At 45.3% G+C, this 24,466-nt stretch overlaps 1 long non-coding RNA gene across 1 annotated transcript in view; it reads right to left on the bottom strand.

The window, feature by feature from the left end:
• Positions 1–835: 835 nt before the first annotated feature.
• LOC141049569 (uncharacterized) overlaps positions 836–24,466 on the bottom strand; it is a 93,369-nt gene continuing 69,738 nt past the window's right edge. Inside the window, exon 3 of the long non-coding RNA XR_012220392.1 lies at positions 836–1,003. This is a non-coding gene — a long non-coding RNA (uncharacterized lncRNA). The remainder of the gene's footprint in view (positions 1,004–24,466) is intronic.

The raw sequence follows: 24,466 nt of genomic DNA, 5'->3' as shown, positions 1-24,466 counted from the left end.
TGGGTGATATATATATGAAGCAATGAATCTCAATGCTGCCAATATGTTCATATCATAAAGATAATGTATATGCATAGTGCATAGGCCACCATATAGAAAAACAGAGCTATCACACTCCAAAAGATTAATTTGATAAAACACAGTAAAAAAAGTTAATATCATACCCATAAAGTAAAACTACAGGTGAGCGCGGCACTAGAAGGAGCAGCCCCGACGCGCGTTTCGCGTGGGCTTCCTCGGGGGGCTGTGTCTGTGTGTTGAACATATGGGCATTTTATGTAGGGGATCCAGGTGTACACAATTCTCAGTGCCATTATCGGCGCATGCGCAGTGTTAAGCAAGACGCCACAAGACAACGCCCACAGCCGCCCATGTGACCGGAAGGCAGAGGGAAATCCCTCATGACGTCAATAGCCTCCCATGTCACCACTAGCCGCCGGAGAGTTGAGTCATAGGAGCCGCCACACTGGGCATGCGCACACACTGAAGCCGCCATCTTTTATAGGGGCAGAAAAGAGGGCATAGATATCGCAATATCTCATGTTAGTAAAAACAATGATATAGTGAAAACATGTGACTATCTATTGTGATAGCAGGGGACATAAAAAGAGAACACCCCTACTAAACAGACCCACATAAATACAATTATATAATTAAAAGTAAAATATATACAAATTTGTGTATATAAACAAAAGAAATAAGTGTGTACATGTGAAATATATGAAATGTGAATACTAAGACTGTACTAATAAAATACCAGAATAAAAGAAAATAAAGTGACAAAATATATATACATATATATATATATATAGTGATAATACATCAACATAAAAAACTACAATAAAAAAAAAACCCATATAGAATATTCAACCCAGTTATGGAAAGACCGCTTCAGGATTGCCGTATCTTGAATAGCCAGTTATTCTGAATCCACTCGATGATCTCCAATCATAAAATACTCCGAACATCAGACATGATGGAATGGGTGCAATGAGCAAAAATACTAAATAAACAAAAAAACAACAACACACAAATTAAAATCCAAAAAATTGGGACATAATCCATATTAGAATTACTCACAAAAAAGATGCGAAACTCAACTGCTCGTTCAGGCCTAGAGGACTCATAGTCCCCAAGACAATGATCTAACGGCATTCCACCTGTGCCAATAAACGCTTCATATCCCCAACCCTAATGCCACATCTAATTCTGTCAATCCCAAAGACCCGCAAGTCACTGGGATTAGATTTATGATGTATTTTGAAATGTCGTGGAACAGTTTTTAGAAGTGCAATGTCCTCCACCTCCTTTGCTGCTATAATATCTCTGACATGTTCACGAGTGCGGATTCTCAATTCGTGTGATGTCAGGCCAACATACAAAAGATTACAAGTACACTTTGCCACATAGACTACAAATGTAGTACTACATGAAATATACTCTGTAATCTTAAAATCTTTTTGGCCATCAGCAGACATAAAGGATGTGGTACGGACATGATTTCGGCATGCTAAGCAATCCCCACTGGGATAAAAACCCCATTTTCGTTTGCCAGCTCCGAAGGGATCAGGTTTTTTGGGGACATAATGACTCTGTACCAGAATATCTCTCAGATTCCTACTCCTCCTGGCCGTCATGAGGGGAGAATCCGAGAGATACCAGGACAGCGCCTGGTCAGTTTTCAATATTGGCCAATGTCTTTTAAGAATCGATCTCATAGTCTCCAACCTATGATTAAATGTGGATATAAACCGAAATCTTGAATCCTCTTTTTTGACCTTCTTGTTCATTGCGAGCAGTTCAGTCCGTTTAGAATTTCTCGCACGATAATATCCTCTCTTAATACTCCTCTTACTATATCCTCGCGCTTGAAATCTCTCCCAAGGTCCACAGATTGACGCTCGAATGTCTCCTCAGTAGTACAAATCCTCCTCATCCGTAAAAACTGTCCAATGGGAATCGCTCCAATTGTAGAGCTCATATGGGATGAGGAAGCATGGAGGAGAGCATTCACAGATGTTTCTTTCCTATACACATCAGTATGGTTGAGCCATCACTCTGGACAAGCAAATTGATGTCTAAAAAAGAGATCATTTTCATGTGATAACTATATGTGAGTCTGATGTTGAGGCTGTTGCGATTCAATTCCCGCATAAATTCATGTAAATGGTCAACAGTACCTTGCCAAATAAATATATCATCTATGAATCGGTACCACCCCAGAATATGGAGAGAAGCCTGTACACTGCAGAATGTGAGGGTCTAGATCCCTGCCGAGTAAACGCAGAAATCCGATGCCTAACAGTTGTTATCAAGGTGGAGACGGGGAAGTGTTGGCTGTAGGGAGCTTGGCACATATGGCCGACTTCATGTACCCCTGCCTTTCCCATGACCCTCACGTTGTATTTATCTTGGCCATAAAAGAGTAGTGGTTGTTCACCCTTCTAGATTCACTCTACCAGGATAATTTGCATCTCTCGTTCCTGAGGAGAGGTCTTCTAAAATGGTGCTATATCAGAAGGCCATTGTGGAAAATATGTTGAAAAAAATTCTCATTAGACAACGCTAGAAGCAGTGGGCAAGCTTCCTTGCCTAACCAAGGAGGAGAGGCGAGGGAGACACACAGCAGAGGCAGGAGTACACTGTCAAAGTCCTGGAGCAATTTCATGACCCCATCCCAGCTTCCAGGGCCTGATCACCGGGTACTTTTGACAAGGAGGGAAAAGTTTTTAAAGATGGTCAAGCAATACGTCGCCGACCAAACCAGCATACTCCCTAATTCCTTTACAACCTTAAAACTATTGTGTCTCAAAGCTGGCTACCTAGCATGAGCTGTCCCTTTCTGCCTTGTAGGTGCTGTGCTGCCCTGCCACTAGCATCTTATCTGATTGGGTTTTTAGTGCCGTCATAGGGTCACATCAGACAAAGGCTTTTGGCTGTCAACAGAAAATGCTGACAGGCTCACTCTGATAAAAATGAACAATTGTGCATCTGCCACATCATGAACATTCTGCACCCGGCAGGAATTTTGGACCACATTTCCTTCTCCATTCCTGTTGCTGATGTGAACTGTAACTTCCCCGGGTACTCCAGTCTTATCCAGCACCCGTCTGACTGTGCCTGTGCTTCTCCACGTAACAACGTTGCATAGCTGCTATGTTGTCCTGGGCTTAGAGCCCTTGTGGACCTGTCAGGCGTGCTCGCCCCTCTGAACTGTTCCTATAACCTACACTAACTTAACCCATAGCAGCTCCTCCTACAATTAACCCTTAAGCAAACTTCTTAACAGCTATACCTAATAAGGCACACTAGTATGCCCCCATCTAGTGGCCTGTTCCAGAACTACGCTTACCCATACTATGAACTCTATACTACAAGTGCCCTCCTCTAATGTTCCCGAAGGAAGCACTATCTTACCCTAATCTGAACAGAAATACAATACAATACAATATTCATAATAAAGCATAATATCTTACAGTATGTACAGTATGGTAACACATCATGTGGCAATACCAATAAGACAGGCAGTAATACACAGCCGTGTAGCAGTACCGAAGCATAACAGTGTATTTACATAAAGCTCTTAAAGGGGAGGAAGCAATAAAGGGGTGTTCTATCCCAATCCCCTACATTCTCCCTCTCCTAAAATTTGGTAGTCCCGACCAAACAGACTTCAATATTAACATATAAACAATGTTCATGACTTAGTGATGAAGGTCAGTTTTCCAAAGATAAAAAACCTGGCACCTGGCTCACAATCCTCTGAATTAAGTCCTCTAATATATACATTCACAGTATATGGCCCATTTTCAAAGCAGCCAGTCTTTCCGAGGTACAGCTTCCCCTTTCCTTAAGGAAAGCAAGTTTTCCAGGAGCCGCCAGTCTCTTCAAGGCAGAGCTACCTCTTTCCTGAAGAGGAGCAGTCTTTCCCATAAACAAGGCAAATATATATCTTTATATATGGCCTGTGGTTCAGGTCGTCCAGTCAGTCTCTGCTTTTTCCAGCAGAAGGGGCACAACAGGTGCAACAAAAAAAAAACAATCCTTCAATGTTCACATTGGCCGTCCGGCCGTGTCCTTCCCACAGAGTGGGGTATTTTCCATATGAGGATGCGGAAGAGTCCCTCTGTCAGGCGAGCTAGGGTTTTTAGGTTCCTGTGCGTCGCCTGGTGCGGAACCGGCATAGGGAACGTTAGGAGTGCAGGGACACTGGCTCAGGGGAGTTCAGGAGGTCCCCACTTCCCTATTCCCTATTGCAGGGCCCACCATTGTTAATGTTACCCAGGTTCCCCTTTATTATTTAAATTCGCCTTACTGGAGGTGGGGTTTCCAGACTACTTTATATATACGTGTAATATCTAAATTCGCCAGTTGGAGGCGGTGTATCCAGCTGCACGTCCTATTATTTAAATTCGCCCAACTGGAGGTGGTGTATCCAGGGTCACGTGTGTCTTATGGGTTCGGCTTGCGGTACTCGCTGCGTCCAGACGTGACCGTGACACTGACTCTGTGGCCTGTACAGCCCCATGGAATGTTCCGCCAAGGCCTGCTGATCCGTTTCTTCCCTTCTTCCTGCCTCCAGTGCTATTCCATTCGGCTCATGCCATGACAGCTCTGGGTGCAAGAGTGCTACATCGCGCCCGAGTCGCCGTCGTCTACTGGCACCACACCACTGCTTCCAGAATCTTCTGGGAGGCCACATCCATTTCCAGGTGGCCACTCCCCGGTCAGATCCACCCAGGTGCTGGAGTTCTGTAGAGGAGGGCGAGGCTTTCTTCTCTTCAGCCACTGCCACCATGGGAGGGCTAGAGTGCAATGACAGGCGACTTTTGGTGGCAAGGGAGCACAAAAACACCCACGAAGGGTAAGGGTCAAGTCATCATCTTCTTCACCTGCGGCGCCATTTCCCGCCAACTCTGTGGCCACCATCTTGGTCAATACAACTTCAGGGTGATGTACTGCCTCAGTCACATCCAACAAGTCAATCACATCCAATGAGGCACAATTCTGCTTGCTTTCTTCCTTGTTGAACTTCAGGGGCACAACTTCCATCCCTGTATCACTCTTCATCTTTCTCTTCGTGGTTTCTCCGCTCTGCAAGGTAGTCGCATCCTGCCGATAACGCCAAATGTAAGAGGAGGGCAGGACGGTAGTCGCAGCCGAGGACATTGGGGCTCTGGTGTCTTGACCTCCTCCCACAGGAATATCTTCAGCATCTACCCGTGTACCTGTTATTGCTGCTGGTCCACGGTCAGGGATTCCACTGCAGTGCGACCCAGCTCCTGCACACTTGTTTCCAGTGCATGAAGATGAAATAATGAACACAGATACTGATTCTGATGCAAAATCAACGCTTTTACTTTCTTCTTGAATGGTCCCGAAAACGACGTTACTGAACCCCACTAACACAGGAGCTAGTGTTTTTCTCTGTGCAGACGGCACTTCTGAGCAGCAACTGGCAGTGTTGGAGCCCAGGGATTACAGTTCAGGTGGTAGAAACATGAACACAACAGGAGACCTGGATACTGTTGCCAACCAATAATTTAATCTGGAAGAGGACTGGCAAATTCCGGCGAGATCCAGGCCTTGTTCATTTTCAAAAAAGTAAGGCGGTCAACGTTATCGGAGGATAGTCGCATGCGACGGTCTGTTAGTACACCACCTGCAGCACTAAAGACGCGTTCCGATAATACACTAGCAGCAGGACAAGCCAGCACCTCCAATGCATACTGGCTAAGCTCTGGCCATGTATCCAGCTTAGAGACCCAAAACTTGAAGGGGGAAGAGCCGTCTGGGAGTACACCGAGAGGGCAAGACATGTAGTCTGTCACCATCTGACGGAAACGTTGCCTCCTGCTGACTGGAGCCGTCTGTGCTGGTGTAGACATTTGTGGCAGGCACATAAAACTTTGCCACATTTGGGCCATACTGGTCTTGCCTTGTGCTGAGGCGCTGCCTCTGCTCCCTCTTTGTGCAGAGCTTCCTGCACTGCCTGGACGCACAGAGCTGCTTTGTAAAGCACTAGCAGCACTGCTCTCGGGTGGAATGGAGAACATGATGGAATGCACCAGTGTGTCTTGGTACTCCTGCATTTAACGCTCCCGGTTCAACGGTGTTATGAGGCTTTGTAAGTTGACCCGGTAGCGAGGATCTAGGAGGGTGTACACCCAATAATCAGCCGTGTTGAGAATGTGGGCGATGCGGCGGTTGTTTCTCAGGCACTGCAGCATGAAATCAACCATGTGCTGCAGACTCCCAACTGGCCAAGAAATGCATCAAACCCACCCTCGCTCTACATACTGACTACTAGAGCATTGTGTACCTCCCTCCTCTGGAGAGATGTCTTCCTCCTCCATTGACTCCTCATCATCCTCCTCACAAAGTGTCCCCTACCTAGGCCTTTGTGAGGAACCATGTTGCGCAGACTGTCCAGAAGCAGATGGCATTTGTGACTCCTCATCCTCCACCTCTTCCAAAAGCTCCTCCCTTAGTGCTTGCAGTGTTTTTTGAAGCAGGCAGATAAGAGGGACAGTCATGCTGACTAGTGCATCATCTGCACTCCCCATCCACGTTGAATCATCGAAGGCACGCAAAACGTGGCAGATGTCCTTCATAGAGGCCCAATCAGTGGTGGTGAAGTGTGAACGGCGCGCAGTGCGACTTGTTTGCACCTGATACAGCTGGTACTCCAATACTGCTGCCTGCTGCTCACACAACAGCTCCAACATATGTAACGCTGAATTCCACCTCGTGGGTAGGTCACATATGATGCGATGTTCTGGAAGGCGGAATCGGCGCTGTAGAGCTGCAATGCGCGATCTTGCCATGCTGGAACGCCGCAAGTGAGCGCACTCTATGCGGACCTTGTGCAGCAGTGCATCAAGATCCGGATAGTCCCTCAAAAAACTCTGCACGACCAAGTTGAGCACATGTGCCAGACATGGGATGTAAGTGAGGTTGTCTAGGCCCAGAGCTGCCACCAGATTTCGGCCATTGTCACACACTACCAAGCCAGGCTGGAGATTCGCTGGCACAAACCACACGTCGCTCTCCTGCTTGTTGGCATTCCAGAGCTCCTGCGCTGTGTGGCTTCGATTCCCCAAAGAAATTAATTTCAGTATGGTCTGTTGACGTTTGGCCACGGCTGTGCTCATATCGGTCGTAACAGGTAAGCGTTCACGGGTCCATGTGGAGGTAGACCATGATGGCTCCTGCAGCGCTGATTCTGAGGACCTGGAGTATGAGGATGAGTCAATGTGTACAGACTGGATTCCTGCAATCCTTGGAGTTGGCAGAACACGTACAGCACCACTCTCAAGATCTGTACCCGGCTCCACAACATTTACTCAATGGGCAGTGAGGGAAAGGTATTGTCCCTGTCCATGGTTACTGGTCCACGCATCGGTGGTCAGGTGGACCTTGCTACTGACGGCGTTTAGTATGTTTAATTTTTCCCTCCACATGCTTTTGCAGGGCAGGGACGGCTTGCCTGCTGAAATAAAAGTGGCTGGGCACATTGTATTGTGGGAGTGCCAATGCCATGAAGTTACGGAAGGTGTCAGTCTCCACCAGCCTGAATGAGAGCATTTCAAGGGCCAGTAGTTTTGCAATGCCAGCATTCAGAGCCTGTGCTCGGCAATGGTTTGCCGAGTTTGGCCGCCTTTTCTCCCATGCCTGTACTACTGATGGCTGTAGAGTGGCCTGGGAGTGTGAGGATGACAGGGAAAGTGGTGCTGTGGGTGTAATTACACTGGGTCTCTGTACAACAGTGCCAGAGGTTCTTCCATGGCGATCCTGTGAGGAAGCCGAACCAGCTGTGTGTGAGCTGGAGGAAGAGGCTACAACACGAGCTGAAGAGGTGGTAGGTGGTGCTGTAGGTTGGCCTACGTCTTCAGTGTGTCTTTGTAACTCCACCACGTGCTAGGTCCGCACATGTTTCTACATATTTGTGGTATTGAGGTTGCTGACACTTTTCCCTCTTTGGACTTTCTGATTACACAGCTTGCATTTGACAAAGCAAATGAAGTCTGCAACTGTGTCAAAAAAGGACCACGCATTGCAAGTTCTGGGAGCGCCCGTTTTGGGTTTTGGAAGAGGAATGCTCCTAATGGGTGCTGAAGTGGAGGCTACAGGCATCCAAGTCTGCCCCCTTCTTCTCCCTCCTGTCTTGGCCGTTCAGGAAATCTCTTCCTCAGAGCTGCTCCCACCAACTTCCTGTTCCTCACGCCATGATGAGTCAAGGACCTCATCATCTACACTACCCTCATCAAACACCTGCTTCTCCTGGGTAGTCTCGCCAGCACAGTATGCACCAGAAAGTGGCACCTGAGTCTCATCATCAGATGCGTACTGAGGTGTTCTGACCATTCAGATTCAGAGAGACAAAGCTGTTGCGCATCACTGCATACTCCCTCTTCTTCACATTCTAGAATGCTGCTTGGCTGGCCCCCTCTTTCCAAGCCAAGAGATTCAGAGAACAGAAGTAGAGAATGAGATGGCTCCTGTCCAGGGCTCTCAGACTGCCTGGGCAATTTGGCAGGTAGTGAAGAGACAGATGGTTGCTCTTCAGTGCCCTGGACCTGAGAGGATGTGGAAGTAATTGAAGTCGATGCGTTAGCTGCCATCCATCCGACAACAGCTTCAATTGGTTCATCCCGCAGCAGTGTGGTACGGCGAGCTCCTACAAAGCTGCGCATAAAGGACTGTTCCCTGTTAAAACTGGGGGATGCTGAGTCACTGGTGCCCGCAGCAGGCACAGAATCCCCACGTCCTCTCCCTGCTGAAGCTCCATGCCCACGACCACGTGCCTTACTCCCTGCCTTCTTCATCTTGGTAGACTGATAAAGATAGGCAGAAAAGTACTAAGGGCTTAGTGTGGTTATTCCTGAACAGCTGCTAACAGGTATAAGAAACACTAAATTTATAAAGTGTGTGAACTACACTTTAATATGAGCTAATATGGCCTACACAACTGTAAAGTGGAGTGTTTGGTGAACTTTATTTACATGTTTTTTTTTTTTTCAAAAAAACAAAAAGGATGTGACCAAAGATGTGAAAGCGATAGTATCACAAACTTTTTGGAGCTATTACAATGCAGGAAGGTAACCTACAATGCAATAGTTGAGGCTCCAAAAAATAGGCTAATACTAATCTGGCTGGGGCTGCAGGGCACAAGCCAGCCAAAAGGCTCCTCTATCTACTCCTATATAGTGTTTGCAACCAATCTAGCTGGATACGGATGGAAGCACACTAGTAGGAGAAATAAGCAGGAGAAATAAGCAGCACTACAGCAAAAAAGGACAATGTATGAGGCAGTGACACACGCTGAGCGGACTACAACCAGAGGTGGCTGCAGAACACACTACAGCGTGAGCTGCACTCACACACAGAGACCTCACAGACAACCGTGAACAGTGCAGAGAACTGTGCACTAGCACTGAAAGGCTGCAGAAAGGCTCCGCTATCTACTCCTCTATAGTGTTTGCAACCAATGTAGATGGATACAGATGGATGCACACTAATAGGAGAAATCAGTAAAAATGAGCAGCAATAAAAAAAAATATGTATGAGGCAGTGACGCACGCTGAGTGGCCTACAACCAGAGGTGGCTGCAGAACACACTACAGCGTGAGCTGCACTCACACACAGACCTTGCAGACAGCTGTGAACAGCGCTGCAAGGCAAAAGAAAGCTTCACACAGGGGTTGCTAAAGTAGCCTGGGTAAAGCACAATATAGCAAATCGCTATCTCTAACTGTCCCTCAGAGTCAGAAGAGCAGCGTCCTGTCCATAACTGAATTCACAGCAGAGTGAACCCAAAATGGCGGCGGCGGCTTTTATAGTGCATCATGACATCATTTCAGCAGCCAATCACAGCCATGCCATTAGTTAACATGCCTACATGCCTAACAGGATGTGCCCACACTTCTTAGGATTCCTCATTGGCTGAATCAAATCAAACTGGCTCATAGCATTATGGGAACTTCCGATTCCGGTATTCGATATGCTAAAAGTATCGGAACTCAGTATCGGAATTCCAATACCGCGAATATCTGCAGATATCCGGTATTTGCAGTATCGGAATGCTCAACACTAATTATCACCAAAAAGTTCTATCTTCGCCTCATCATACCAGAGAATCTTCTTTCTCATAGTCAGGGAGTCCTTCATGTATTTTTTAGCAACCTCTATGCGGGCTTTCATATGTCTTGCACTGAGGAGAGGCTTCCGCCAGGCCACTCTGCCATAAAGGCCCAACTGTTGGAGGGCTGCAGTGATAGTTGACTTTGTGGAACGTTCTCCCATCTCCCTACTGCATCTGTTGAGCTCAGCCACAATGATCTTGGGGTTCTTCTTTACCTCTCTCACCAAGGCTCTTCTCTCACGATTGCTCAGTTTGGCTGGACGGCCAGGTCTGGGAAGACTTCTGGTGGTTCCAAACGTCTTTCATTTAAGGATTATGGAGGCCACTGTGCTCTTAGGAACCTTTAGTACTGCAGAAATTCTTTTGTAACCTTGGCCAGATCAGTGCCTTGCCACAATTCTGTCTCTGAGCTCCTTGGCCAGTTCCTTTGACCTCATGATTCTTATTTGGTCTGACATGCAATGTGAGCTGTGAGATCTTATATAAACAGGTGTGTGCCTTTAAAAATCAAGTTCTATCAGTTTAATGAAACATAGCTGGACTCCAATGAAGGAGTAGAACCATCTCAAGTGGTCACAAGGAAATGGACAGCATGTGACTTAAATGTGAGTGTCTGAGCAAAGGGTCTTAATACATATGACCATGTGATATTTCAGTTTTTCTTTTTTAATAAATTTGCAAAAATTTCTACAGTTCTGTTTTATTGCAGTCAAGATGGGGTGCAGAGCGTACATTAATGAGAAAAAATGGACTTTTTTGAATTTACCAAATGGCTGCAATGAAACAAAGAGTGAAAATTTTAAAAGGGTCTGAAAACTTTCCGTACCAACTGTATCTCACAGAAATACATAGTATTTACCTCACAGAAAGCAGCAGACGCCCTTGCTGTATTCTGTGAGGTAAAATATTGTACTGCCTGTTTAAAAACATATTTTAAATCCCATAAAACAGCAGCTATGATCCCATGCTGTCCTGTCTGTATACTTTATTTTGCATTATCTCCTTCCCAAGAGCTGTGGTATGATCAGACCATGTTCCTGCACAGCAGACACAGCCATTACACAGTACACAGCAGGGGTACATTTATAAGATCTCAGCACAAGAACACTATCTTTAACGCATCGAATTGTGGAAATTATTCTCTTTTTAAAATCCATATATTAAAATATACCTTGTTTGTGAGACAACCCCTTTAACCTTAAAGAATTGCATAACATTTGAATTCCATATATACAAATAATCATTGAAGTATTTACATTTGGAGTACATGAAAGCAGCATTTACAAGGTTAGGAACTGGTCACTTCCTGATGCAAATCACCCAGTTCCATGCTACGCGATTTCGGGGGGACCGATGGATTGCCATGGCATATATTTAAAAGGATTGTCTGTTCCCAATCGATAAGTCTGCAGTCACGCTGTGGGGATTCTGACCAGAGACAGGAGGGTATGTATGCGTTATACATACTCCTGATCAGTGGGCGTGGCCTCGCTTCCACACATTTGTATGGACAAGGCTGCGCCCTCTAGGTCAACACGCCCACTGGAAAGCTGTGTCACTAGATGGGGCACGGCCTTTTTCAGTACAGGTGTATGGAGCAAGGACACACCCACTGGACAGTCTCAGGCAAGGAGTATGTATAACGTATACATGCCCTCTGATCCCAGGTCACAAATTGGCGAATCCCTATAGGGCACAGTGCATGCACTGAGAGGATTCAGTCACACAGAATGACTGCAGAATTATTGATTTGGACCAGACAACCTCTTTAAGGTATCAGCTACAGTATTTCTACTTTTATGAGGCATAGAATTCTCCAGCCGATTCGGATTAAAATAATCCCATCATTTTTATTTCACAAGACTAAAAACATTCCAGCTACAGTCCAAACAATAATTATCATATTAGCTTTTTAGGATTATGCTAGAGAAAGCATACATTATTTACACTACTAAAAATTGCTCATTGTGCCAAGAAACCCCTCTGTAAAATGAAAAATTAAAAATGTTAATGCTCTCAGAATATGGTGAGAAGCCATTTTTTACAGGGTCCCAAAAGGTAAGGCTATGTGCCCACGTAGCGTTTAAAACCTGACACCTGAAATCGGACTCCTTCCCAGAAAACGTGCGCATTTTTCCGCGCGTTTTCTGTGTGATTTTTGCACGATTTTTTTTGCGTTTTCCCACGATTTTCGCATGCGGAATTCAAGCACTTTCCAAGCGATTTGAAGCATCGCTTGGAATATGATTGACAGGTTGGTCACACTCGTCAAACATAGTGTTTGACGATTGTAACCAACTTTTTACTATTGAGGCTGCCTATGCGGCATCAATAGTAAAAGATAGAATTTTAAAAATATTAAAAAAAATAAAAAATCGTGAGATTCTCACCTTCCAACGTTCCGCGCAGCCTTCCCGGGCCTCTGCGATGCTCCCGTTCCCAGTAATGGCTTGCAAGACCATTGATGACATGAGGTCTCGCGTTACTGTAGCAGTCTCACGAGGAATAGGGACCGCTACAGTATCGCGGGACCATGACATCATCCAAGGACTCGCAAGGCATTACTGGAAACAGAAGCATCGCTGAGGCCCGGGAAGGCTGCGCGGGACGCCGGAAGGTGAATATAACCCGATTTTTTATTTTTAATTCTTTTTTTTACAGGGATATGGTACCCAGGGCCTGGAGGACAGTCTCCTCTCCTCCAGGCTGTGGGTACCATCCGCACATGAGCCGCTCACTTTGTGCATGGTGGGCATAGCGACATGCGGGAAGTAAGTGGATCTCATGCAGTCCTATGGGTGCGGAATCGCGGCAATTCTTTGCAGAATCGCGGCAATTCCGCAAAAAGAATGAGCATGCTGTGTTTTTTTCCGCGATGCGATTCCGCCACGGAAAAAAACGCATCATTAGCACAGCATGTGCGGAATGCCATAGGAATGCATGGTGTGCATTCAGTATGAGTTTTTTAAGCATTTTTGCAGCGTTTTTGCACCAAAAATCGCAGCAAAAACGCAACGTGGGCACACAGCCTTAGGGGGCTCATTTTCACCTCTAAAACAGTTGGAATTAAGCATTATGATAAGCTGTTGGACTGCAAAGAGCCCATATACTGTTCTAACACAGGGGCCCTGTTCTGTCTGGGTCCTGCAGTGCTAAGACAGAGAGAGACAGCCATGTCTTAGTTAAAGGGAGTCCAACACCCCCAAAATGCATTTTAATTGGGCTATACAGTCCACCAATGGTGTACCAAAGCCTCCTCATTAAAAGTCATTTTCACAGGCGCTGTACCAGTAACAGGTACATTAGGCCTCTTTCACACATCAGGTTTTCGCCGTCAGGCGCGATCCGGCGCTTTTGACAGAAACCAGATCCGGCGAAATGCAATGCCGGATCCGGTTTCCCCCCCATTGACTTGCATTTGCGCCGGATCGCGCCGTATGGCCATGCGTTTCATCCGGTTTTCGCCGGATCCGGCAATGTGTCGCGATCCGGCGTCTGGAAAAAACGGCTACTGTAACGTTTTTTGTCTCCGGCGAAAAAGCCGGACACGCCGGATCCGGCGTGTCCAGCTTTTTCATACAATGAAAGCCTATGAGCGCCGCAATGCGCCGGATCCGGTTTCTTTGGTCTGAGCATGCTCAGTAGCTCTGCCCACAAGACATATATAAAAGCAAGACAGTGGGACCCACAGCCACACCCAACATGCCACCCAAGAAAGCAACCAAGCGAAGCAGGAGAAGGCAGGAGACCACTGCAGCACCATCAGCACCACCACCACCCCAAATGGAGCAGCAAATGGAACATGCTGAGGAGGGGAGGCCAGCAGCAGATGAGAGACGGTAATTATCAAATCCCCCATTCCTCCAAACTAGGGCTATGGAATATCAAGATATTCATTGGCCCTTTGTTTCTCTTTATTCAACAGCCGCCCAATAGATGCAGCAGCAGCAGCAGCAATGGCAGCAGCTGGAACACCACCCACAGACATGGAGTGTGGCCACCAGGAAGACAGCACATCATCTTCTGGGAGCCCTCCCTCGCATCGTCAGCGTTTGACGGTAAGTTTTTATTTCCAAAATCCATCATCTCTGTAATATATGTCTATTCATTGCCTTTTATTTCAAAACAGGATTCCCAAGATGAAGAGGAGCTCCCAGAAGAAGAAGGAAGGGGTGGACAGACACCTGGAGTGGGCTCACAATTGGTAAGTTTTTTGCATCAAACGCAGAAACACAACATCACACTACACACAACACATAGAAAACAATGTTCTGCAGACCACACACAGCAAACAAATGCCTACATCCAAAGACATAACATTTTTTGTTTTCTTCTCTAGTCTTCCCAATCTGGTGCTCGGCCAAGAGGTCCTAGCAGTGCCTCCCAGGGTCGTCGGCGACACCAACGCGGCGGTCAACAGCGTGTAAGTATAAATATTTTTGCTTTGTTTTTTTGCACTTTTTATTTCATTTCTTTTGTGGAGGCTAATTATGTTATTTTTGTCTTTTTCTTTAACAGCCTTCACAGCGTGCTCCCGACTCTGACGGTGAGGATGGAGGACTCGATGTGGACCACCTCATCGATCTCGTCAGAGAAAGGGAGCCGCTCTGGAATATGGCTGACCGCCGCCACGCTGACCTTATCGTTACCCGACGACTCTGGGAGGAAATCTGTTCGCTCCTTGTGGGCCGCTGGGAGGACCTCGATGTTCGGGACCAGATTAAAGAGCGTAAGTATATACAGTACCGGTTGCTTGATGTAAACCAGTGTTTCCCGAACTCCAGTCCTCGTGGTCCCCACGGATCATGTGTTCAGGATTTCTATTTACTATGGAAATCCTGAAAACATGACCCCTGGGGACCATGAGGACTGGAGTTTGGGAAACACTGATGTTGTATACTAACCACTTTGTCCTTTCTCGTTTCAGGGAACAGAATTGTGAATCGGTGGCGGTCTGTGAGGGATCGTTTCAAGAAGGAGTTCAATAAAGAGATGTGGGCCCCGAGTGGATCTGGAGGACGCAGGAGCAAGTACAAGTACGCAGAAGCCCTGTCGTTCCTCCGGGAAACAATGGTCACTAGAAGGTAAATATTACACACCACATGTGAAAAAAAATGTTAGATGTAAATTTTTTTTTTCAGCCAGGGCCATACCATGTCAGTATTTTAATTGTTTTTTTTTTTTCTCTTTATTCCACAGCACGGTGAGCAGCACTCGGGAGCCTGCACGATTGGACCCTTCTGAGGCGATCCCTGAGGAGACCGGCACCGAGGGACACTTCGACCGCCCCGGTACATCTGCACCTTCCCAGCCTTCCCACACATTCGACCCATCTGTCCCATCCACCAGGACAGGAGCATCGTGGCCGCCTACATTACATGAAGCTGCTGGTGAGGAGATCGCTTTCCCTTTACCCCACCCTTCTGCCCCTGCCACCTCTAGTACACCTGCGGGTACTGGGCGGCAGCGGCAGAGGGGTCAGGAAAAGACTTATGCGCCAGAGTTCTTGCATCTGAATGCATCTTTCCAGAACTGTCTAAAAGTCTTGTCAGAGCAAATCTCCGCAGGCTATCAGCAGATCAACTCCAGCATTCTGGAGGTGAAGACACTTCTGCAAACCATGCATTCAGAAGCAAGATCTTCGCCAAACCACACCTTTTTCAGGTCTGTTGTGGAGCGCATGGAAACGCTCTCTCCTGCCCAGCAGATGCATGTAATGCATTCATGCCACGCTGCTCTCCAGCAAGTTACCTCCCAACCTCCTCCTCCCACCACAGTAGTTCCTCCACCTGCACCCCCTCCAGCCACTTTCCATCCTCCCCCTCCTATTACATCTACACCCCCTCCAGCCACTTTCCATCCTCCCCCTCCTATTACATCTACACCCCCTCCAGCCACTTTCCATCCTCCCCCTCCTATTACATACCATCCACCTCCCCAGCACCATCCACCTCCCCAGCACCATCCACCTCCCCAGCACCAGCAACCTCCCCAGCACCAGCAACCTCCCCAGCACCAGCAACCTCCCCAGTACCAGCAACCTCCCCAGTACCAGCAACCTCCCCAGTACCAGCAACCTCCCCAGTACCAGCAACCTCCCCAGTACCAGCAACCTCCCCAGTACCAGACATCTCCCCACTTCCAGCAACCTGCCCCGTACCAGACATCTCCCCACTTCCAGCAACCTGCCCCGTACCAGACATCTCCCCACTTCCAGCAACCTGCCCCGTACCAGACATCTCCCCACTTCCAGCAACCTGCCCCGTACCAAACTCCTTCCCCATACAACTTGCCATCAACATCATCTGCTCCTACAGTCCCTGCCCAACCCTCCACTCCACCACCCACCACCTCTTCTGCTTCCCACATGTCCACCCATTCTGTAGTTTTTTCCACACCTTCACCTCTAACTGTTCCTTCCCCACCACGATCCCAGTCCTCTCTCCACACTCCCAGTGTCGAAGTGTCCCGCAGCCCCTACAGCAGTATTTCCACCACACACTACACAGATTTATAATGTGTGTATTTAAATAAAAATGACCAGTTTTATGGTTTCAGTTTTATAGTTTCAAACAAGTTTATTAAAATTTTAAAAAAGTTTACTAAAAAAAACATTTTTCAATAAAAGTTAAATTATTTTACACTGGTTGTCTGTCATTTCTTTCTGCGGCGAAAAAGGTTAAATACAGGGTATTTAAAAGGTGAAATGGTATTCAAAACTAGGTATATAACTGTGGGTAAATTTTAGCTTTTTGCCACAGTTGTGTTCCTGGTTGTGTTTGAAGCAAAGTATTTCACCTAAAAAGTTGTGTTTATTGTTGGTGATTTCATAACAATGTACACAACTTTTGTTAAAAGGTGAAATACTTTGCATAAAACACAACCAGGTACACACCTGTGGCCTAAAGCTAAAAATAGAGACCATGACAAGATAGCCAACTTTGGTTAGCAAAGGTATATACTGTTGGTACAGAAGGTACACAAGTTTGGTTGGGCACAAATCTTTCACACTCTGTCATCCTGCCAGTGTACTCTGCCTTGAGGTGACATAAAGTATAGTGCAAACTTGTCCCTCATTACTGAAACCGTCACAGAACTTCTAGTGGTAATGTCATGGTAATCTTGCAAGGTGGTTTCTTCAGAGGTGTCCTCAATGGAAATGGGTTCCTTGCAGATAACAAAATTGTGGAGTACCACGCACGCTTTGATCACCTCGTCCACAGTTTCTGTCTTGAGGTTGATCGCAGTCAATAGGACCCGCCATTTGGCTGTCAGAATACCAAAGGTACATTCAACCATTCTTCTTGCTCTTGTGAGGCGGTAATTAAAAATGCGTTTTGGTCTTGTCAATCCTCTGCTAGAGTACGGTTTCAAAAGGTGTTCTGACAGCTGGAAGGCTTCATCCCCTACACAGACAAATGGCATAGGTGGACCAGATGTTTGCGGCAGCGGTCTAGGTGGTGGGAACTGGAAGGTGTTTCCATACAGTTTACGCCCCATGGCAGACAGTTTGAAAACTTGAGAGTCATTGGAGCGGCCATAGGCCCCAATATCAACCGCAATAAATTTGTATTCCGCGTCAGCGATGGCCATGAGGACAATTGAAAAATATTTCTTGTAATTGAAATATTCCGATCCCGATCCAGCTGGCTTTACAATGCGGATATGTTTCCCGTCCACAGCGCCCAAGCAGTTTGGAAACTGACATATCTGTTGAAACTTGTCAGCAATTTCAATCCACCTCTCTGTTGTGGGCTCTGGTAAAAACCCTTCAGCTAAGGAGTCCCACAGTGCACGGCATGTGTACTTCACAATTCCAGATATGGTGGAAATCCCGAGTCTGTACTGGAAATGCAGTGACGAAAGGGATTCTACAGTTGCAAGAAATCTGTGGGGAATTAAAAAACAATAAATTAGTTTTAAATCACAGCATTACATACCAAAACTGAGCTATAACACTTGGAGATACAAACTACCACCAACAAGATTGCAGTGAAAGTGTGCTCTGATGCGAGCATATCCAATAAATGTGGCTTACCTTAAAGTCACCATCAGACGCTCTGCGGGTGAAACAGAGAAGCGGCAATAGGTGTCCGCTTTTCTTATGAGGTGTGCAATGCGCTCCACCAAGTAATCAAAATTCTCCATTTTCATCCTAACATATCCAAAAAATTTATCCGGGTTTCGTCGAAGGTCCATGCAGAGTGTAGAATAGACCCCACGCGTCATTCTCTTGGCTGTGATGGGGTGGATCCACAAACGTCGTCTACGATGCCTGATGCGCTGCTGTCTCGCTCTCTCCTTCTCCAGAACAATCACCCTCAAACGATTCGCCTCCGCTATAAAATCCGCCAAATTCTTCAAAATATTTCCAATGACAACATCCATCTTCGCCAGTAACTTGCTCTTCTCTCCAACCTGCACTTTCTCCTCTACAACCTGTCAAAGAAGGGCTGTAGGAACATGCTATATATAGTTTTCCAGTAGCCAATCCCGTTCGGAAGGCCACAAGGGTCAATTTTAAAAACCGGTTCCGGCGTAATCCGTCGAAAAACGGATAGGAAAACAGATGTACCGGATGAGACGGATCCGGTTTTGTCTGTCAAGAAAAAGACGGATCCGGCAGAAAACCGGATCCGTCACATCCGGTTTTACGAAACATTTGCTGGATCCGGCGTTCCGGCACGACGCCGGATCGCGCCTGACGCCGAAAACCTGATGTGTGAAAGTAGCCTTACTAGTATGGTTGATATGGGGGCTAAGTCCACTACAACTCTGTACAGAAAATTTAAATGCATTTTGGGGAGTCCAAAATCCTGCTGACAGGTCCTCTTTAGGTGGTATCACCAGCATAAAATTCCTATTGTCTTCCCGTTTATTTCTGTGTGTCTGCACAAGGTTTGTGCGCACAGTGCTGCATCTGTATGTAATATAGGGCTGTCTGTTACATTTAGGACAGCAGGGAATCTTATGTGCTCTGCATGGTAAGAGCTATTTTCATTCTGGGCGCAAATTAAGAATTCAATTTCAACAGTATTTTTAGATTTTAGTTTATGTTTAAACCATTTACTATGGAAAAAAAAAGTCAACTTTTAAAGATCCCATATAATCCTGACACATTGATTGTCTTTTCTTTTCATCTGGAGAAGACAACTATAAATAAATTAGATCAGAAAAAACTACATCAGTGAAATAAAAGGATAAAAGTCTTTGGCTGTTTTTATTTTTTCTGAAAAGTTTGCATGATGTCAGTGCCGCTAGACGACTGGTCTTTTAGATTATCGCTTGCTTAATAATTTTTAATAATTGAGGAACTAATAACTTTTTACATTTTTCTTTCAATGTAGAATCTATACATGACTATACAAGGTACACAAACTATAGGACCCTATAAGAAAGAGACCCTCACTACAATGTTTTCTGTCACTGTATTGTTGATGGAGATTGTTTACACACAAAAAAAGTTGTTTAGGGGCTTAATTTCCGTATGCCAGAAAACGGATGCTTTTTCACCAACAACCTCCAAATTTCCTTCCACTTTTTGCATTGTAAATGATAAAGTGATTGCTCACTGCAGCCACCACTATAGGAGCTTCAGTGCATAAAAATGTACAAAGCTTCTAAGAAATAAATATAAACTGTAAAAATCTGTATGCAGTAACCTTCCCCTAGTGGCAGCCGGAGAATTAAAAACCTAAGACTGAGAAAAAGCAGAAAAAGCAGTTCAGTGCTAGCCCCCTTCCATTACAGACGCATAGATGCAAAGATTTTTGCAGGATAAGTTGAAGTTTTGACACTAGTCAATTTGGGATACATACAGGATATGTAAGGATTTCATTGTATTTAACCCCTTAACCCCAAGGGTGGTTTGCACGTTAATGACCGGGCCAATTTTTATAATTCTGACAACTGTCCATTTATGAGGTAATAACTCTGGAATGCTTCCATGGATCCAGGTGATTCTGACATTGTTTTCTCGAGACATATTGTACTTCATGTTAATGGTAAAATTCCATTCATATAACTTGCGTTTATTTGTATAAATTTTGCAATTTTCCAACTTTGAATTTTTATGCCCTTAAATCACAGAGATACAGCACACAAAAAACTTAATAAGTAACATTTCCCACATGTTTACTTTACATCAGCACAATTTTGGAATCAAATTTTTTTTTTTGTTAGAAAGTTATATGGGTTAAAAGTTGACCAGCGATTTCTCATTTTTACACCATTCTTTTTAGGGACCACATCATATTTTAAGTCACTTTAAGGGGTCTATATGATAGAAAATACCCAAAAGTGACACCATTCTAAAAACTGTACCCCTGATGGTACTTAAAACCACATTAAAGAAGTTCATTAACCCTTCAGGTGCTTCACAGGAATTTTTTGAATGTTTAAAAAAAAATGAACATTTTTTATTTTACCAAGATTAACAGGAGAAATTGGACTGCAAAAGTTTTTGTGCAATTTGTTCTGAGCACGCAGATACCTGATATGTGGGGGAAACACTGTTTTGGCACATGGCAGAGCTCGGAAGGGAAGGAGCACCGTTTGACTTTTTCAACGCAAAATTGGCTGGAATTGAGATAGGTCGCCATGTCACATTTGGAGAGCCCCTGATGTGCCTAAACAGTGGAAACCCCCCACAAATGACCCCATTTTGGAAACTAGATCTCCAAAGGAACTAATCTAGGTATGTTGTGAGAACTTTGAACCCCCAAGGGCTTCACAGAAGTTTATAACATAAAGCCGTACAATTAAAAAATCATATTTTTTCCACAAAAATGATCTTTTCACCCTTAATTTTTATTTTCCCAAGGTAAACAGGATGCAAAAGTTATTGTGCAATTTGTCCTGAGTATACTCATACCCCATATGTGGGGGTAAACCACTGTTTGGGCGCATGGCAGAGCCCGGAAGGTAAGGAGTGCCATTTGACATAAAATTGGCTGGAATTGAGATCGGGTGCCATGTCGCGTTTGGAGAGCTCCAGATGTGCCTAAACAGTGGAAACCCCCACAAGTGACCCATTGTGGAAACTAGACCCCCCAAGGAACTTATATAGATGTGTGGTGAGCACTTTGAACCCCAAGTGCTTCACAGAAGTTTATAACGCCCGGGCATGAAAATTAAAAAAAAATCACATTTTTTCCACAAACATGATCTTTTAGTCCCCAATTTTTTTATTTTCCCAAGGGTAACATGAAAAATTGGACCCCAACTATTGTTGTCCAATTTGTCCTGAGTATGCTGATACCCCATATGTGGGAGAAAACATGGGCACATGTTGGGGCTCGTAAGGGAAGTAGTGACGTTTTGGAACGCAGACTTTGATGGAGTGGTCTGCAGGTGTCATGTCGCGTTTGGAGAGCCCCTGATGTGCCTAAACAGTGGAAACCCCCCCACAAGTGACCCCATTTTGGAAACTAGACCCTCCAAGGAACTTATCTAGATGTGTGGTGAGCACTTTGAACCCCCAAGAGCTTCATAGAAGTTTATAAAGTAGAGCCATAGAAATAAAAAAATCATATTTTTTTCCACAAGCATGATCTTTTATTTCCCAATTTTTTACCATTCTAAAAACTGCCCCCCTGATGGTAATCAAAACCACATTCATTAACCCTTCAGGTGCTTCACAGGAATTTTTTGAATGTTTAAAAAAAATGAGCATTTAACTTTTTTTCACAAACAAATTACTTCAGGTCCAATTTATTAATTTTACCAAGGGTAACAGGAGAAATTGGACCCCAAAAGTTGTTGTGCAATTTGTCCTGAGTAGGCTGATATGTGGGGATAAACCACTGTTTGGGCGCATGGCAGAGCTTGGAAAGGAAGGAGCACCGTTTGACTTTTTTTTAACGCAGAATTGGCTGACACCATGTTGCGTTTGAAGAGCCCCTGATGTGCCTAAACAGTGGAAACCCCCTCAACTCTAACTCCAACCCTAACCCCAACACACCCCTAACCCTAATCTTAGCCCTAACCCTAGCCCTAACCCTAATGGGAAAATGGAAATAAACACATTTTTTAAATTTTATTACTTTTCCCTAACTAAGGGGGTGATAAAGGGGGGTTTGATTTAACAATTATGGCAGGTTTTTATGTTTGGCAGCTGTCACTCACTAAAAGACGCTTTTTATTGTAAAAATAGTTTTTGCATCACCACATTTTGAGAGCTATAATTTTTCCATATTTTGGCGCACAAAGTCATGTGAGTTCTTATTTTTTGCGGGACGAGTTCACATTTTTATTGGTACTATTTTCGGGCATGTGAGATTTTTTGATCGCTTTTTATTCCGATTTTTGGGATGCAGAATGAACAAAAACCAGCATTTCATGAATTTCTTTTGAAGGGGCGTTTACACCGTTCCGCGTGGTAAAATTGATAAAGCGGTTTTATTCTTCGGGTCAGTACGATTACAGTGATACCTCACTTATTTTTTTATGTTTTGGCGCTTTTATAAACAATTTTATATAAAAAATAATTATTTTTGCATCGCTTTATTCTGTGAGCTATAACTTTATTATTTTTTTGCTGATGATGCTGAATGGCAGCTCGTTTTTTGAGGGACAAGATAATGTTTTCAGTGGTACCATGTTTATTTATATACATCTTTTTGATCACATGTTATTGCACCTTTTGTTCGGCGGTATGATGATAAAACATTGCTTTTTGACTTTTTTTAAGGGGTTCATTAAAGGGGTTAACTAGTGGGATAGTTTTATAGGGTGGGTCATTACAGACACGGCGATACTAAATATGTGTATTTTTATTTTTATTTCCAAAAATAGTATTAGGGAATTTTTTTAAATTTATTTAGGAAATTTGTAAATCATTTTTACATATGATTTTTTTTTTACTTTATTATATTGTCCCAGTGTGGGACATTACTGTAAAGTGTCAGATCGCTGATCTGACACTTTGCAGTGCACTGCGGAGGCTTTCTCAGCGCTTGCTCTCAGCAGGCACTGAGAAAGTTGCCTCCTTGCAGGACCTCGAAGGCCCCTGTGGCCATATTGGATTTGGGGACCTGCAGGGAGGAGGCCCTCGGAGCAACGCAAGCACATCTTGTTGCTTCGGGGGTCTTAGGGAAGCACGCAGGGAGACCCCTCCCTGTGCGATGCTTTTCTATGCCCCCGGTACACTGCGATCATGTTTGATCGCAGTGTGCCGGGGGTTAATATGCCGGGATTGGTCCATGACTGCTCCTGGCACATAGTGCCGGGTGTCAGCTGTGATAATTAGCTGACACCCAGCCACTTTCAACGGCACTCCCCCCATGAGCACCGCTGATCCATTATGACATACTATCCCATCCATGGGAATTAAGTCCCAGGGCACATGGATGGGATAGTACGTCATATGGCAGAAAGGGGTTAAATGAATTAGACATGACTGCTGCTTTTGTGTCACCTAGCACAACAGATGGTTTCAGAAAGGTCAGAAAGGTGATGGCCATCCAGTCCTTCTGCACCAGTAGACAAGTCACCATTACTATTCTAAGAAAGCTGTGCCTCCATTACACCAGTATGTTGCTGACAACATCACCCATTTCCTCAAAAAATCTATGTCTGCTAGGGTGCATTTCACCACTGACACCTGGACAAGCAAACATGGGCAGGGGGCGTTACTGACTGGGCACTGGGTGACTATGATGGCTGTGGGGGCAGGCGTCAAGGGGCTGCTCCACAAGTCTTGGAATCCCCAAGGCTTGTGGGACAAACCTCTGTATCTAACAGTTCCTCCACTGCTTCAGCCTCCTCCATGTCCTCTAGGGCCTCCACCTGTGCCCTCAACCTCTCCCTTAATCAGACGTGTTCCAACAGTGCAGATAGAATCTCTCCCACCTCTGTACTGTGCAGCCACGGCTCACCGCAATCAGGCAGTGTTTAAATTAATATGCCTTGGAAATTGCAGTCACACAGCTCAAGAGTTGTGGCAGGTATCCAGGCCAAGTTAGAGCATTGGCTGTCTCCACTAAACCTGAAGCCAGGGAAGGTCATGTGCGATAAAGGTGCAATCCTGGTGGTGGCCCTACACCGTGGCAACCTCACTCACGTTCCTTGCATGGCTCTCGTCCTCAACCTGATGGTAAAGCAATTCTCCCACTATCCCAGTTTGGATTCGCTGCTGAAAAAAGCATGGTTGCTGTGTGCTCACTTCCGATGATCGTACCCTGCAAGTCATTGACTTACATCGCTACAGAGGTCTTTCGGCCTACCGGTTAACTGTTTTTCATTAATGATGTTCTGACACGGTGGAATTACACTCTGCATATTTTGCAGCAGCTGTTGCAGCAGCACCGACGAGCCATGGTG

Source organism: Dendrobates tinctorius, unplaced genomic scaffold (genome assembly GCF_039654945.1).
Source record: "Dendrobates tinctorius isolate UK_male_01 unplaced genomic scaffold, ASM3965494v1 ptg000145l, whole genome shotgun sequence".
Taxonomy (NCBI): domain Eukaryota; kingdom Metazoa; phylum Chordata; class Amphibia; order Anura; family Dendrobatidae; genus Dendrobates; species Dendrobates tinctorius.
This window is presented reverse-complemented; position numbering and strand designations above follow the sequence as displayed.